We start from the raw sequence: 18,745 nt of genomic DNA, 5'->3' as shown, positions 1-18,745 counted from the left end.
AAAAAGATAGTACGGATTTCGATGTTTCACAACGTGAGAAAGTAATCTCTAATAATATGAGAAAATGATTTTCCATATTTATATATATATATTAACAATTACAGTTATTTGAAGCGAGCTTTCAGACGTAAGTTATCTCTATATGGCGGATGGTTGAAAATACCTCTATAATCTATTTTAGAATTGTCTCAACATGGACAAATTTGACTTTCGGAAAAGAATAAATATATTAAGGAAGATAACGACTAATAAATCCCTGAACACAATTTCAAGTTATGAGATTATAGTGATTCAAATTTATATCTCCACACCGAGAGATTGCGTCCGAGGCCAACTATATAATCCTCGAAGGTGTTTCAAGTGTTGTTGTTAAAATCTCGATTTATCACTATGATTTTATGTTCTTACGATTTTTTTTCTTCAAAACGATTTTACTAATATTCTAAACGTTTTTACGTTTTTATAATTTTTTACGATTTTTTTACATTACGATTTTACGTTTTACAATTTTTTAATTTTCATCCGATTTTATTTAAGATCTCAATATTAACAACATTGATTCCAAGCGAGAAAATGGGTAAAAGCAATTGGGCAGCCCGAAAAGAAAACTACAGAATTTATTTAAAATTTGTTATGGTTCAAAGATAGTTGTTGGATAACCTTCTAAAAAAAAAAAAGATAGTTGTTGGATAAAAAACTGGTAATGATCACTTATTTATACATGAATAGTTAATACTGCTAATTCATTGTGACTACGTACAGTGCAAACAACAATTTATAGTTGTTTAGAATTTTTCAAAACTAATGAGAAATCATATAAAGCATTTCATAAGGTTTTTACTAAAATTGTTTGCAAATTGAGATATTTAATTAAATACGGGAAATCATTGACTTTGCCAATCTTTGCTATGTGAAGGCCATCAAGTTTGTTTATGGGCAAACCAATGTTAATTATTTAAGTATTTATGGTTATTTTAAATACTTTTTTTGTTACATTTGCTAAATGCTAAATTCAATTTCTGTAGCAAAATTATTCAAAAACATATAGATATATATACATACGCCACCAAAGTCAATACCTCTTGAAATTCTTATGCCACGAAACTTGTTTGCCCCAAACATTCTTGAATCTTGTTGAATATGTTGCTGGCAGGACTATAAAACATGTCCAGTGTAAATACTAAATTTTTGTATGCTTTATTAGTAAACGTCACCAATATTATTAAGGGAAATGGCTTTCTGGGGAACACGTGCAACTCATTTGAAGGTATTCAAATTGGGAGACATGAATATTTAGAAGTGCTAGCTACTTAAAAGGCTTAACTGTCGACAACACTATCATTGAAGCAATGAACCTATAATAAATAAGCAATCGGCTCACCCCATGGCAATTTCTCTCTCTCTCTTTTTTCTGTGTTTGTGGGAAAAATATTAGCATATGACTGCAGGTCTTCAACATATACATCATACCCCACCGAGAATATCTTCTTTTCTTCTAACCTCCAGTATATTAATTATCTACCCATAACTCTTAAAATTACAGCAAGTCATAGCATACATTTAGTGTGGAAATCATTGTTGTCATTTAAGAATAGATTTGATTTACAACAATATATATAATTTCACCCTCCTTTTGTGCGTTGTTAAAAAAAATAAAAACCAAAATAAAAAGAAAAACTTAATCTATTATTAATTAATTCGTCGTACAACTTATTTGAAGAATGATTCTTGGTCAATTTTTCCTACATAAAAAAATTAATTGGTATACATTTTCAATATAAAGAGTTTTACACTAATGTTAATTAATATTTTAATCGATAATTAAATAAAAGTAATAATAATATATTAAAGTATTTGTGGATGTTAGTATATACTGATACTACATACCAATTAAATTAAAAAATAAAATAAAATAAATGATCAAAAATTTGGATGAATAAATGGTATTATTAGTACGTTATAAAGTTTTGTGTATAGATTAAATTATTGTATTTTATATGAAGTACACTCTTAATTTTAAAATCGTAATGCTTATAGAGAATTGGCTTAAATATGGTAAATTTGTTTGCCTTCGTACATTAAACAAAAAAAAAGTGTTGAACATATGCATCAAATGTTGCAGTTCTTTCAGAACATTGATAAAATATGTTGGCATTGATAAAATATCACCCTTTTAGTGAAGTATTAATTTGAGATTTGTTCTTATATATCGATTTGGATTTGGGGGTTTATTTTACATCTTTACGGTTTGATTTTATTTACTTATTATGTTGATAAAATATTAGTTGTTATATACAGATCATGATTTTAACAACTTTATTGTTTAATTTAAATATACTTTTATATGTTACCAGGTCCTGCTTGCTATAATTTTCGTTATTTGTTCAGTAGATTGCATTGAAATTCGCCCAAACAGTGACTGTATATTCTCATATAAAGACAATAAAGTTGCCTCTGAGTCTATACATGAGATTTGATTGTACAAGTTTTATTGCTCCCTAATGACAGCCTAACACTTTGTTTGTGGGATAAAAATTTAAATAATAGGCTATCATCGGTGTAAACTTTATTTTCCTTCTCTCTTTATATATATATATATATATATATATATATAGGGGCAGGTTATATTTAAAAAATTTTAGTTTACAAATTCTTACAAACTACACTATCTTCTCTCGGGAGAACACTAGGTTTCACTATGTTCTTCCGGGAGAAGATAGTATAATTTGTAAAAATTTATCATAAAAATTTGTAAACGGATCATTCCTCATATATATATATATATATATATACGGGTTTTACTTTCTTTTTTTTTGGTAAGCTATATGGGCTTTACTTTTCTTCAGCTGCTTGACGTCCAACAAATAAATTCGGGGAATCATAATCATACAAAGTGGGTGAAAGTATTAGATGCGGGGAATCATAATCAATCAATGATGTAAGATTTAATATTGGACGTCCAGCAGCCGGAGAAATAATTTTACCTATATATATATATATATATATATATATATATATATATATATATGAATAAGTTATTCTACCTAACTTTTTTTCTACCTACCTTTGCCTACCACTCTCCAATACTGTTAGATCAAAATTTAAAGAGGTGAGAGAAAGATAAATGTTAATTAGCAATCTAATCTAATAATCTTTTAGAGTGATAGGCAGAAAAAAGTAGGTAGAATAACTTATCATATATATATATATATATATATATATATATATATATATATAAATGATTTTAGTTATTATTGTTAAATATGTAATTCAGCTAGTTAGGCCCACTAGAATATTTGATGATAATTCGTACGTGGGTCATAACTTGAAATTTTGGTCGTGACTATGTGATCTTTGAAGAAAATTTTAAAAACGGCTTGAATTGTTTAAATTCAATGGAATGTTTATGTCAGGTAGATTAGGGGAAGGTCATAGCGAAGGACCACCGCATTGGGTTAAGACTACACCAACCGTAGCAAGTAGGTCTCATATCATATCTTAACCTAAAATCTTAAGGGATTGAGTTCATGGTGAAAGACCTCATACATGCTAGAGGATTATGCTAAAACCTCCTTTATGCTAGAGGATTATGCTAAAGTATTTTGATGATGTCAAGCCTTAATGAAGATCTCAAATTGAAGATGTCAAAGTTTTTGGGTTAGATGTCTTTAGACTTTTGTAACACATTGGATAACACTAAGTATCATCCCAAGCTCCAATGCATAGCATACATTTCTTTAATCATTTGCTGTTGAAAAGTTTTCTTTTAAGTTGATGAATATGTGTTGAAAGTTGTTTTATAAGAGTATGATTTAAAAGGTGAACATTTGGAGGCAAATTTTTGTTGCTCCTCGCTGCAACACTCGCTTCAGCGAGCATGTTTTGCGAGCAGACAGGAGTTTTGTTTAGAAACACATGTTTCTCTGTTCTAAACATAATATTCACACACCATTCACTCTCTACAAAAAGAAGAGTTTCTCTCTAAAATTTCCAGAAATCAAACGTTCAAGAAACATCTTCATCTTCCAAAAACTGAATCATGTAAGCTTCATGAGTGTAAGATTCAAGAGTGTGTGAGAGTGATTCTCATTCTTCTCTTCATCTTTCTCCAAGAAAACCCCAAATTCTCTTCAACGTTCTTTTGTTCATCTTGAACCCTAAACTTTGTGCATCTAGTTTTGAAATTTCTACAACATTTTTTTAGTTTTGTTGTGGGATTTGGAACATTGTTCATCATTCTTCAAGTTTGTACACAGGAAGCAAATTTTTCTTGGAATCAAAATTCAAAGAACAACCTACATTCTCTATTTTGGCTACTGAAATTCAGAGTTCTTATGGAAGCAAGTCTAACTGGATTCTTGTGAATATCCATTATGGTATTTTTTAAGAAAACTCATTTTCCTCTGTTACTCCTTGATTAGAAGAATTATTCTGAAATTTTAGGGGAATCTTGATTGAGAATTTTGAATCTGATTTTGCATTTTCGTTATGGCATATTCTGTTTAATTCAAATTATCTTACCATTGATTTGAAGCTTAATCTTGAATTGTTCATTGTTTAGAGATTTATTGTTAGATATCTAAGTTTCTTGATACTGAAATTTTAGGGATCTTAATACGTATATCCTTATCTTGATTTAATGCATTTATCATATAATCTTGGATCTTGGTTTGTGCCTTATTTGATATAACTAGTGTGATAGAACATTATAATCTTTGATTAATTCTCTTGTGACAAATCAGAAATTTCATAGTGTGTTAGAGTGAAGTGCTTGCTTGTGTGAGAAATATGTCCTAGGTGTGTTGGGTGTAACAAAGTGGGTTGGCGATCTTTGCTTGGCTTGAGATTGTTTCTCAAGGCCTGGAGCCTCAATAATTCACTAGGAAGTGTGGAGTTCTTATGCGAGAGAAGTTGGTGAACTCCTAGGTTTGACTTGAGAGAATTCTTAGAGCTTGGATCAGTGTAAGCACTAAGAAGATTTTTGGTTTTTTGATCGATTGTGTTTGTGATGTGTGTTTGTAAAATGCTACTTTTGTGATCAATAAAATATCAGTGGCTACTTTAGTCTAGACGTAGCATCCCATTGCTCTAAAGGGTGTGAACATGATATATCGAGTGTCTTTCTCTCTATTTTGAATTCTGAATTTTCTATCAAGAGTTTGAAAGTAACACTAATTTTGGTTGTATAATGCTATAACAATTTTCTATTACTTATATTTCCTATAGTTGTCCGCTGTTGAATTAGAATGTGTTGTAACAGTTTTTCTGGTATCTTAATTGTGCTGCAGGAGGTTTGTCAATTTTGATTAGTTGTATAAAAAGTTTTGTAGAATTTTATCTGTTACTTTGATATTTGGACATTAATCATTTTCTGTTTTGTATAACAAAAGGTTAGTCATTTTCTTTTAATACACATCATATAGAAATTGATCGGACACATAGGGACCTAAAGTAAAATAAATTGAGGACTATAACTCTTGTTGTGTTGGTATGTTTATTGAACTCAATAGTTCAATTTTGTCTAGACATATTAATTTAAAAATCTACTAGCAAAAAGTTTTTTTTTTTTTTGAAAAAGTAAGAACACCTATTCATCTCCCTTTAGGTGTTCCGTAAGCGTCCTGTGTAAGAAATTATTTGTCTAACACATAGATCCTTCCACTTATAAAAACTTCATTTAATCCATTATCAGCCAATGTGAAAAAACTCCATCTCACTTAAAAATCCCAAGAGTTTATTTAGTGATAAACAACGCAGGAAATGGGAAAAAAATTAATATCGTTCATATAATACGAACACAAACATAATTTGAACTTCAAAACTGTAGTAAATTATTACAACCTCGCAATTATATATATATATATATATATATATATATATATATATATATATATATATCTGTGTGTGTATAGGCTTTAATACCTCTGTTGTTGCTGCAGATAAGAAAATATGCAGCAACACTTACTTCCACCAATATCCAAATCTGTATCTTATAATTTTTTTATTCTAGGATCTAGCTCTGTATCCTAATGTAAATATATTTGCTGCAATTTTTCTCATCTACAACAACAACAGAAATGAGGAACACACACACACATATATATATATGGGGAGGGTTTTTATGATTCCAGAGTCTAAAAGTCTTACTCCACATCTCAGCCCTTGGTGGATGAAAATTAACGGTTGTCATTTATAGTGTAATTAATAATTAATTAATTAATATAAATTCCTAAATTATAACCGTTGGATGGACTAAAATCAACAACTAGGATGGGGAGTAAGACTTATAAGTCTTACTCTGGAGTCAAATGATCTCTTTCCTATATATATATATATATATATATATATATATATATATATATATATATATATATATATATATATATATATATTGGGCTTATTATTTCTCAAGCTGCTTGAGATAATTTTATATCCGGCTACTAAATCATCATCGTACAAAGATGGATCAATGGTGATAAAAGAAGAGAGAAAAAAAGGAATCATAACCATTTAAAAGAGAATCAATTAATATAAGAAAATAAATAAACAAAACGACGTAATTTTTGCGTAGCCAGAGATAAATATATCTCAAGCTGCTTGATAAATATTTTTCTCATATATATTATAAGTCTTACTCTAGAGTCAAATGATCTCTTTTATATATATATATATATATATATATATATATATATATATATATAACCATGATTTCAGATTGAATGGCCCATAAGGTCAAATAAGGATTCTTTGATTAAAGCAAATGATCACAAACATATCTAATTAGTCAAAGCCCAAAACGAAGACTATATAAAGAATTAAAGCGATTTTTATTTTTTTATTCATTTTTTGGGTACTAGGTGTTTATAGGCTTCGTCTCATAATTCTTTGATCAGATGCCTACAAACATTGTTTTTAGTAGTATAAAATGGTTAAGCTGTCTAATATCGAGGAAGTTTTACGTTTGAATGATATTATTAAGAAGGTTTATTATTTCTCATGTTGTAGGAGATAAATTTATTTCTTTCACACACATAAAAATATGTGGGTCCCATGTTTCTCTTTCTTTCTCTTCTCTTTATATGAGCTTCACACACTTTTATATGTATATAGGGGATAAAATTTATCTCCTACAACATGAGAAACATTAATCACATATTAGGTTTATTGTAGTCATAGTTTATACATCATTATTCCGTACCTATAAAATAAAAACAATTTTGATACAAATGTATTGAACATTTTAAGTGTGAGTAGTGAAACTCTATATTAGTTATGAATGGGTTAACCATGATTATATATTTATAAAAAAAAATAAAAAATTCAAATTTCATAAGCTAAAGATTTTGAGTAAGGGTGTGGGCCTTTGTAAAACAATAATTCAACCTTATCCATGTTATACAGTGTTGGCCAAGATTTGACTCTTAATTTATGATTTCATGAATATATATTTGAAGGAAAAAAATTGAGGGATGTACACACTAATTTGGAGATTCATACTTAAAGGAGAAAATATTGAAAAGAAACTTATAACTTGAGGTTTAGATGAAACTGCGATATGTGTTGTTTAACCTATTAATATACATTTCCTCTGCTATATATCTCCCATGAATTCCTAACATAATATATATTAAACATTTCATTGATTATTATTTTTTAAATTTTTTAAATATTTTTATGAGATTTTCATTGAATAAATATTTGCCAATTCATATTAGAATCTCCGTGATTATAACCTAACAACTCTTGCTTATTTGTTAATTAGGACGTTAACTTTAATTTTCTCATAAAGCTTGTTATTTTTTGAAAAATCTAACTTCCCTCGGCTCAAAGACAAATATGAAAGTCATTGAGGGGGCGTTTGGTACATGAGATATTCTTTTTTACCGGAAAAAAAAATAATATTTTTAAGAATATGGTGAGAAACATTTTTGTCTAGGTAAGTTACAAAAAAATGTTTGATAGACCAAAATTTTGCTGAGAAAGTTGAGTTAATTTACTTATATTGTGTTTGGTTGGTGATAAAATATTAATAGGATTATGAAGTAAAATGACAAATATACCCTTTAAATTTGAATCTTGAATATCTTCAAAGACGTTCATTTTAGCATTTATCTCCCTGCAGACCCGTTTCTTTCTATCCGAACAATTTCTTCACCTCTCTTCCTTTATTTCTTCACACACCCATGGGGCAGTCCTACAACTCATAATCAATCCACCGCAAGATAAAAAGAAACACAGACCTACAGTAAAGGAAAACAAGCCAGAGGCAAAGAAAAAAATAAACAAAGGAAGAATTGGTGGATCTTGGGAAGGACGCAGAGCAAGAGTACACGAAGTCGAAGAAGAAGCCCCCTAACGATGTGTGTTTCTTGGTTGTTGTGTTGCAATGCACATGGTCTGAGATGTATTGTATGATGAGGGCAATTTTGTCTCCAAATTTGGCTGAGCGATTCTGAGTAGTGGGAAAGAACAAAAACCATAGGTGGGATGGTATTGTGTTTAAGGAATGTGTAGTTGAAAAAAAATGGGAAAAAAATGTTGCTTAGATAATTTTCCTTTTCTCCCATACCAAACATGAGAAAATAATTTCCCTCACTCACTTTCCCATTATTTCAGACAAATAACCCATACCAAACACCCCTTGAATATACCGGAGGAGAATGGATTAGGTATACGAAGAACACGCCCACCAAAAAAATATTATTTAATAACTGAGAGATGTTAACCTCTTTAAGGTGATTCAAGTAAAGACTTCTTACCAATCCGGAGGCTTTTATCATGAATACGACTTTTATCATGAGGCTTAGCCATAGTCTTCTTACCAATCTGAAGGCTTTGTGGGTGAAAATCCTAAGGGGAAATATAATATGGGCTCAAATTTGCTTACTGAAGCTAAGGCTCCAAAGAATAGTTCTGCTCTTTGGAGAGGTATTGTGCATTATTGGCCTCTTGTCCTGAAACATAGTCGCATTCTTTTGGGAGATGGTGAGAGACTTCATTCTGGTTGGACCCATGGCTTTCAGGGAATGGTCCTCTTCTTGAGCAGGTTTTGGGTCAAATTTTCAATGAGGCTATAATTCTTCGAGTTGCCGATTATGTAAATGAAGCTGGTCAATGGGCCTGGGAACAATTCCAAAACTTGATTCTGGGACATATCACCAGGTGTATCATGAATATGGTGCCTCCCCTAACGATGGATAGCCAAGATCGAGTTATTTGGGGAGAATCTTCTAATGGGCTTTTCTCTGTTCGAACAACATATAGGGTTCTTACTCATATGAGTCCACAGATATGGGCATTCCTTGGGAGTGTATTTGGAGATGGGATAGTCCAGAGAGAATTCAAACTTTTGTCTGGTTAGTGTTGAGGAATAAGCTCATGACAAATTATAGAAGATTCCAATGTAGTATATCACAAACCGAGATTTGTCCTAGATGCAACCATGATAGAGAGAGATCGTTCTGCATGCTATAAGGGGCTGCAAAGTTTCCCGAGAGTTTTGGTAGTTACTTGTAGACCAAAACCAATGGCATGATTTTTTGAATTTGGATCTTCATGAGTGGATTCTGCAGAATATCAATGGGGCCATTCGTTGGAGCTGTTATCCACATTGGCAGCTAAGCATTACAGCTTGGCTTTTATGGAAAGATAGAAATTATGTTGTTTTTAATGGTTCGAGTTGTAGTTCTTATGGCATAATGCGTGCAACTATGACTTATAAGGATAGTGTTCTGTTGGCTAAGGATATGTTCTCGGTCACACGAGTCACGAGTGGAGTCAAGATCTTGAATGGAGAAACTTATAGCTTGGTCCTTTCCTCCTTTGAATATCATTAAGATAAATGTTGTTGGGGCTAGTTCTACTGATGGATTACATTATGGCTGTGGTGGTGTCCTTTAGGATAGCTCTGGTAACTGGGTTATTAGTTTCTGTGAGAATCTGGGAAGCGAAGCAGCTTTGAATGCAGAGTTATGGGCCTTCTTTGTGGGTCTAGAGGTAGCTTGGAGCAAAGGTTTTAGAAATGTGTGGGTAGAAGGAGACTCTCAGATGGCTCAACAGCTGGTCCTTAGGGGGGTGTAGTCAATCTCATCCATATTCTGGTTTGATTAGTCGCATCAGGGAATTTCTGGCCAAGGATTGGAATGTTATTATTTATCGTATCCATCGTGAAAGGAATGCAGTGGCTGATTGGCTAGCCGCTAATGCTAGCAACTTCTCTTGGAATGTTCAGCTTCTGGATCTTCCACCTCAAGAATGCATGCATCGTTTGTAGAGTGACTTTACGGGAACTCGGCCTAGGCTTTGTGCTTAAGTTGTTTTATTTTCTTTCTCTTTGTCTTTCTTTTTCATCCTGTTTCGAAAAAAAAAAAAAGTAAAGACTTCTCCAACTTCTTTGTAAAGAATTAAATTAACCCAAAATCTGAAAGTATTGGGTAAGGATCGAACTCGTGACTTCATGGTCACTAAAATATCGTATAAAAAATCAATTCAATCCAAAATCTGAAAATGTTGGATAATAATTTTTTAATGATTTATATTATTCTTTATTATCTAAAGTCGATATTTGCGATCTGAAAGTAACACAAACGCCCAAGTTTTTGTTTTTATGGTTAAAATCACAAACGCCCAAGTTGCATATGAACTTAACATAAATTACTAGCCATATCACTTTTAATGAATGGAAGATCCTAAATGATTCGAATCATCCCCTTTCCTTCATCTGTATATGAATATGTTCCAAACTAAGAAAGCATCGTAACAATGTTTGAACTTTGAACATATTCTGGTGAGTTAAAAAATTTAGTTGGCAGAAATTACAAATTTAGGAAAAAGTCAAGGATAGTTTTGTTTATAAAATATGGTGAACTAAATAAATATTGTAAACATCAAAATAAATTTTTGTTATATTGTATTCCTATATCATGTATAGTTTCTTTCCTTAAGTCAATAAATTATAACGTTTTTATCTTCTCTCATTTTTGTGCTTATTGTTGAGCTATGAAGCACCGACACTTCAAAAATCCTAACGTGTTGTATCCGACGCTCCCCGATACTCCAACACGCGTTATAGAAATTCAAAAAAGAGTTCAAAGGTTGCGTTGCGTTGAGTTTTTAGTTCCAATTATTAGATTCGTTGGATTACGATTAATATTTTATTGAGGTTAATATAAATATTTGGGATATCTTATATTTCTTTGCAAAATTGATGAATATTATAAGTTTAGTTTCATTTTTTTGTTAAATTATTGAATATTAAATATAATATACACTACTTACATTAAAAATATTATTTAATATTAAAATGTGTCGTAACGTGTGAAAATCTAATATTTTTTAGAATTAACGTGTCAGAGTGTCGTGTCGTATCGTGTCAGTATCGGTGCTACATAGTTGCTGAGTTACTCGATATACATTCAAATTATTTTATTATTAATAATAATACCGAAATCCCCGTTGTTTAATAAGACTGCTGGGGTAGTACCGTCTCCTTTTATTTTCTATTGTCTCTGATAGATTAATTAGCAGTTAGGATTCTCTCTTCTCTTGGCTATATTTTATTGATTGAAGTTAAATTAGGTCACCCAACCCTGTGGATCACAATATTGTAGGGTTTATAATCCAAAAAGATACATGGAATTAACTGATAAATAAAATAAAATAAACTGTCACATAAAGAAATTTGATAAATAGATCTATCTCTTTGCAAGACCTTTCCTCTTTTGGTCAGTACAGCTACAATTCAAACCAAAATCTATTTTTTAAAGCTATTAAGATTGATCTAACGGCGAGGAGTTTGGATATATAGTTTGTATAAGATTGTAGATTCAAATTACTATTGTATCAAAATCTCTTTTCTAATATATTTGTTTAAATGAATGCACTATTTCGGCTACAAAATGTTAATAGATTCAAAGCATTGAAATTAATTCACGTTGCTTTTTTTCTTCTTCGTGAGAGGTGATTACCCCTATATAATATATGCAATTATGCATGGTTGGTTCTCACACCTTATTTAGTTTTAATGATATAAATAAGTGAATTCAAGGTATCTAAATACTTTGTTTAGTTTTTAAAAATTGGTTGTAAGATATAATTTGTGATGAATTACAAAGAATTAAATGCAATAAAATAGTTATGAAATTGTGAAGATCAAAGTTTGCAAAATAAAATTTAGATTTCATGTAATGGTTTAATAAGGTGAATCATGATTATGCCTTGGCTTAAATTATCCTAAAGATTTGGAAACTAAGGAAACAAATAGGAATTTTTTTTTAATTTAAATAGAATTTTAAGATTCGATTTTTGATTTGAAAAAATAATAATTTAAATTTTTAAATTCTTTCATGAAAGATTTGATTATACTTTATTTTATTTTTAATTTTTAAAAAATTAATTTGAAAAATTTTGATTCTATTTTGAAAAATATATTTTGAATTCTTTTCTAAAATCATGATAATCTAGAAAAACAAATTTAGTACAAAAACTTAGAGATTTTTCATAATAATTGATTCTGAAAAAAGTCCATAAAAATCAATCTTTTGAATGTATTATGAGTATTTATTCTCAAGGCACATTTAATATAATTTGACAAACCAAGGCAAAAACAGATTCGTTGAGCCCATCTCTTAATTTTGATTTGTACCTATTAATTACTTATTAATTAGAAGTGTGTAAGGTAACTCATAAATTATTCTTTTGTAATTTTGTTTTTGTTTTAGTTATTATCAAAGTAGACAATAAGGGATGAAAATTTGGTATTTAAACTATTGACTTAAAGCTAATCTGAAAGTGTGTTTTGTAATTGTCAAATGTTGAGTAATTGGCGAGCAATTTACTTGGGTAAATTGGGCAAATTCTAGAGGTATATAGGTCTGGGTCCAACATGCACTAACACTCAATTATATTAGAAATCAGTAATTAATTAATAAATATAATTAAAAAATTATAATTGTCAAGTGCATAAAACTTAGCAGTTTAAATGGAAAGTAAGACATTTTATTCTCTCACCGGAGTAAAAAAATAATTATTCTTCATATATATGCGATAGGATACTCGACTTTTTTTTTACCTACCTTAACTACTCATCTTCAATACCATTATATCAGAATCTCACTCTTTTTCTCTCGTCTTAATATTCAGATCCAATGATATTGAAGATAAGTAGATAAGATAAGCAAGAGAAAAGATAGGTAAAATAACTTATCCTCACACACACACACACACACATATATATATATGGTAGGATCATTTGACACCGATGTCAAATTTAAAATTTGTTACCTCATCTGAGAGCCGTTAAATCAAAAAAGATCAACGACTCTTAATTATAAGCATGTGACACCATTGATCTTTTTTTTATCTAACGGCTATCAGATGAAGTGTCAAATTTCAAATTTGACACTAGTGTCCAAGGATCCTACCTCTATATATATATATATATATATATATATATATATATGGGTTTACATTTATGCAGTTGCGGTACGTGCGGCAATCAAATACTTGCCATATATATACTTGAAAGCATTAAATGCGGGGAATCATAACCATACAAAGAATGAAAGCATTAAATGTGGGGAATCATAACCATACACATGTCGTTGTTGTACGTAAAGCGGCTGCAGAAATGATTTTACCATATATATATATATATATATATATATATATATATATAGGGCTTATCGTTTCTCAAGCTGCTTGAGATAATCTTATCTCCGGCTACTAAATCATAACCGTAGAAAGATGTATCAATGGTGATAAAGGAAGAGAGAAAAAAAGAAAATCATAACCATTCCAAGGTGAATCAATTAATATATGAAAATAAATAAATAAAACGATGTAGTTTCAGAGTAGCCGGAGAAAAACTTATCTTAAGCTGCTTGAGAAATATTTTTTCCATATATATATATATATATATATATATATATATATATATATATATAGGTAGGATCTTTTGACACCTCATCTGATAGCTGTTAGATCAAAAAAGATCAACTATTCTAATTTGTAAGCATGTGTCACCATTGATTCTTTTTTGATCTAACGGCTATCAAATGAGGTGTCAAATTTCAAATTTGACACCGGTGTCAAAGGATCCTTCCTCATATATATAGGAAAAAACATTTCTACAACCACTTTAGATAAGTTTATCTACAGCTACCCTTTTGTAACTATGTTCTCCCGGGAGAACATAGTTATAACACTAAAGTTGCCTTTTTCTCTCTCCCACGTCAGCAGACTGGTTCTGAAAAGTAAATGAGGAGAGAGAAAAAAAACAACTTTAGTGTTATAACTATGTTCTCCCGGGAGAACATAGTTATAAAAGGTAGTTGTAGATAAGCTTATATAAAGTGGCTGTAGAAATGTTTGCCCCATATATATATGAGTTAAATATTTCTACAGCCACATATCTACAGTCACTTTAAATAAATTTATCTACAAATATATTTTTTAACTAAGTCTGACCAGTAAGATATAAAAATTGCATTTTCTTTGTCCGTCACGTCAGCTGACAATGTTTGAGGAGAGAGATAAAAAAAGAACAACTTTATTGTTATAACTATGTCTTACTAGTCAGACTTAGTTAATAATGTTATCTAAAGTAGCTGTAAAAATACTTTTATATATGAGGTAGGATCCTTTGATATCAGTGTCAAATTTAAAGTTTGACACTTCATCTGAGAGCCGTTAAATCAAAAAAGATCAACAACTCTGATTTATAAGCATATGACACCATTGATTTTTTTTATCTAACGGCTCTCAGATGAAGTGTCAAACTTTAAATTTAATATCGGTGTCAAAAGATCCTACCCTTATATATATATATATATGTGTGTGTGTAAAGAGAGAGTCTAAAAGAAAAATGAATTTATGCAAAACCACGCTTGACAACACAAAATAATGATGCGCGCAAGGAAACGTTCATCACGTTTGGATGTTGACATCGCTTGAGTATAGAAAATGAATGGGAACCATCTACTAGTTCAAATTACATTTGTGGTTACCCTCCAACAGAAAAAGATGCTACATATGGAGTTGTTGGACTTACTATATAGTAAGTAAATAAAAAACTTTAGTCCAAACATATATTTAACAAGGCGAAAAATCGGATGCTTCAATTTATAAATAAGTGTTAAATATGTAAACCTATTTGCTTATTTTATTCTCGGGTCTACGGTAGTGCCATTTTTTTACACTTAATATGACTGGGACGTGTTACCCTTGTGACCAAGTTCAATGCATCCAAATTTTAATGAAATATATTAGCATAACTTTATTTTGAAGAGAATACCTATTGATGCAACCCATATCAATTAGCCTTTTACGCTGACCTTAATTAAAATATGAAACTCTGGCCACCATATCTAATCGCATTCCTTACCATTTCCATTTACTTCGTTGCAACATGTATTATTTATTCATAAAGACTACCTACAAGAAGTGGGGTACTTTCTCAATCTTTCTTTAAAATATTTAACACTTTGTATTAGTATTATCTCAAAATATAATCTCAAGCAGAACTCAATTCATATATAATTTCAATTGGGTAGGAGTTTACAGGATGAAAGCAAGAATATTACTCATTCTTCCTAATTTCCTATATAAATTACAAATATATTTTTTCCAATTGTTTCTAAAATAATGGTTTTTCCCATAAACCCCAATTAATTAATTATTGGCTTCCTTACATAATTACAAAAAAGTCAACCAAAGAGGCATGGTCTGTATAATTTTCCATGCTTGAAATAGGTGATGTTCATTTCAATATAAAGGTCAATGATCCTACATAATGTAATAACAAATTTAGAAGTCATCGTTTAAATTTCAACTTCCTCCTTTTGTAAGATTAAGGCAGAGAGACATATGACACGAATGCCTAAACCTAAACTTGTAGGAAGCATGTAACCTATATGGAGTTTGGTTGGTATTAAGAGCAATAGATTGGTTAAGTCAGATAAACTCCCTCAAAGTTCATATTCACCGTTCTAAATTCTAAGCTGACTCAAATAGTATTCAGACAACCAAAATATGGCAACAATTCACTAGGATAGGTTCAAAACTTGTCTCTTGAGTTCCTCTTCCTAGATATTACCTCCAATTAAGGTGTTATTATATGTTCATCTTAGAAATGCAACCTAGCGAAAGGACCAATTTCATTGAAATAGATTACCAAGTCTCCAATTCCCATGTTGGTACCTTATCTTATTTACCTTAAGAAGGCAAAAAAATTTATGCTAAACGACTTTAAATCATTAAAGTTAGGGACATAAATGGTTATTCCTCTCCTTGACATGCTTCCAAGGGATGGAGAGACCCTTTAGGCAGAGGCTCATTTAGTGATATATCCACAATAAAAATTAATCTATCAAGGTCCTCCTTGCCAAGCAAGTGGGTTTATGGGGTGACATTTGAATCATGGGAAATATTTAATAATGAGATTTCGGTTTTGTATTGGGAATGAGAATGGCCGAATGGGATGGAGAAAAAACAGATTAGGCCAAATTTGGCATAGCCTTCTACTCCATTTTCTTTTAGCTAGATCCTCAATTTGAGGGAAGCCAAGGCCAATATGGGCCTTCCCATTTTCTATGTAAATCAAAAAATAAAATCTAAATTGTCCCAAGTGGGCCCTTGGGCAGCCCTTTTCAGTTTCCAAATATAGTAAAACTTGATCAGCTTGTTGAGGGAGCTTTTCCCAAAGCTTTCAGTTTCTTTTGTCAACTACATCGAATTTGAAGACTGTGTTGGCCTGACCTCACCACAGGTTTTCTCTTTTCATATTTGGAGAGATTATTGTAATATAAACATATTGCGTGAACTAAATAAATTAATAATTACTATATTATTTTTTTAAATATTAATTAGTTATAAAACACACCAACTTATATTTATATAAGTATTTAATTTAAAGGTTTTATAAGAGTTATATTATAGGAAAAGTGATTGTGTAATGTTATAAAGATTCGTTTTGCCTGTTGTAGTTTTTTTTTTTTGCTTCAAAAAGTGTGGGCCCTACAAAATATTGTGTGTGTAGAAAATTTTCTTGTGTCAAGTTACATGATAAATACAAATTCCTTAATTTAAATTGACTTACTAAACCCAACTTGTGTACTCTAGCTATAGACAATAAAAAAAAACGAATAAAGCAAGTGAGGTTAAGAATATATATTCGATCGTGTTATTTTTGGGAGAAATTTTAAATTTTAATTCTATGACCCATTCCGGAATTGAATTAATCATAAAACAATGAACGAATTGAAATATCTAAAAAAAACAAACAAACAAAAAACTGACAATGATAATGAAAAAAAAAAAGTTTTGGGAAACTGAGCAAAATGTGAGATGCAGTCAGAGCAAACAGGCTGTGTCCGGCGTCTGAACAGAGTTGCGTTGTTTTGACTGACCATTCATTCATTTGGAGACTTGGCAGACTATGTTTGAAATCCATTGACTAATGACTACTACTATTTGGTATAGAGGGAGATGGGGTTCACTATTTTTAGAGATACACAAAATGGAAGATAAATTTCTTCATAAATTCACCATCAAAGTAATAATGTTCCACATTAAGTTCGTCACGTTCTCATGTCCATAACGTTTTGCATATATAGACATGATTTATGCATGGGTTATACTAGAATGACCCATTATTAGGAAAATGTGAATTTTTAGAAAATGAGTGTAATTGGGGATCTTCTTTTTGAAGTGCTTCTTGCATTATATTGACATTGACGTTGCGCTTAGCTTTCAAAGTTCAACCTAATGGGTACTAGCAATGATTCCAAAAGCTACTAGGGCAATTATCTGGAAGTGGAACCATGATTGTGTTTTAACTAACATTTTTGTTTTCGATTCGTTTTCTTACAAGACTTAAGTTGTAACAAGTGCATTCACACATTCATATACGGATCTGGCATTTTTGCTTGATGGCGGGACTCACCTTTTGGAAATGAATCAGCGTGACTAAGAATGGAAAACCTACTAAACAATACAACAGGCCTAGCTTGTCCATTTGAAAAACATGGATTTCTATATTTTCTAGTATTCGCAATATTTTGTTCTCTACGGTTGATTTAGAACTATTGCCATCATTGAATTTTCCATTTTTTCATTCTTTATTTTGGGAAAAACTTTTGTCAAGGAGATAATTGTATGTAGTAAAACAATCATGTTTTAGTGAATATTAATTGATTTTTTTTATATTCCCTCTCATTCACAGAATTAAAAGAGAAAATGAGATAGTATTGTGAATAAGAAAAAATATAAAAAATCAATAAATATACATCAAAATATGATCATTTTATTTAAAATGACACAAAGTTATACCAACTATTTTCCCTTCTTCTTTTTACTCCATCCATTTTTATTTTTATTTATTTATCTTTTGGGGGGTAAAATCATAAGGTGTTTGCGTGACAAATCCCTGCCCATGAGTCTATTCGGCCTTTCCGACAAATGCTTTGAATGGTTTCGATTCCTTCAATTAAAGAGATCAACCTAAGCCCAGGTAGCAAGTGGATTATAACCCATATGGTTTAAGGAAAGGCCCAAACAGACCACATCACTGTTCCAACTCTCCGTGGGCTGATCGAAATGTACTAAAAAATAAAAAAATTCACTCACTGGTTTCAACGAAAAGCATGTTTGATGGTGGGTAGGGGTGTAAATGGGCCAGGCTGGCCCGGCCCGGCCTACGTTAAGTCCAGCCTTTCAGAAAAAGTAGAGTAAGCATAGGCTTATTAAA

Source organism: Gastrolobium bilobum, unplaced genomic scaffold, assembly GCF_033153095.1.
Source record: "Gastrolobium bilobum isolate Gb01-03AN ecotype WA unplaced genomic scaffold, APGP_CSIRO_Gbil_v1 utg5369, whole genome shotgun sequence".
NCBI classification, from domain to species: domain Eukaryota; kingdom Viridiplantae; phylum Streptophyta; class Magnoliopsida; order Fabales; family Fabaceae; genus Gastrolobium; species Gastrolobium bilobum.
The sequence above is the reverse complement of the archived record's forward strand: the minus strand, read 5'-3'. Positions refer to the sequence as shown.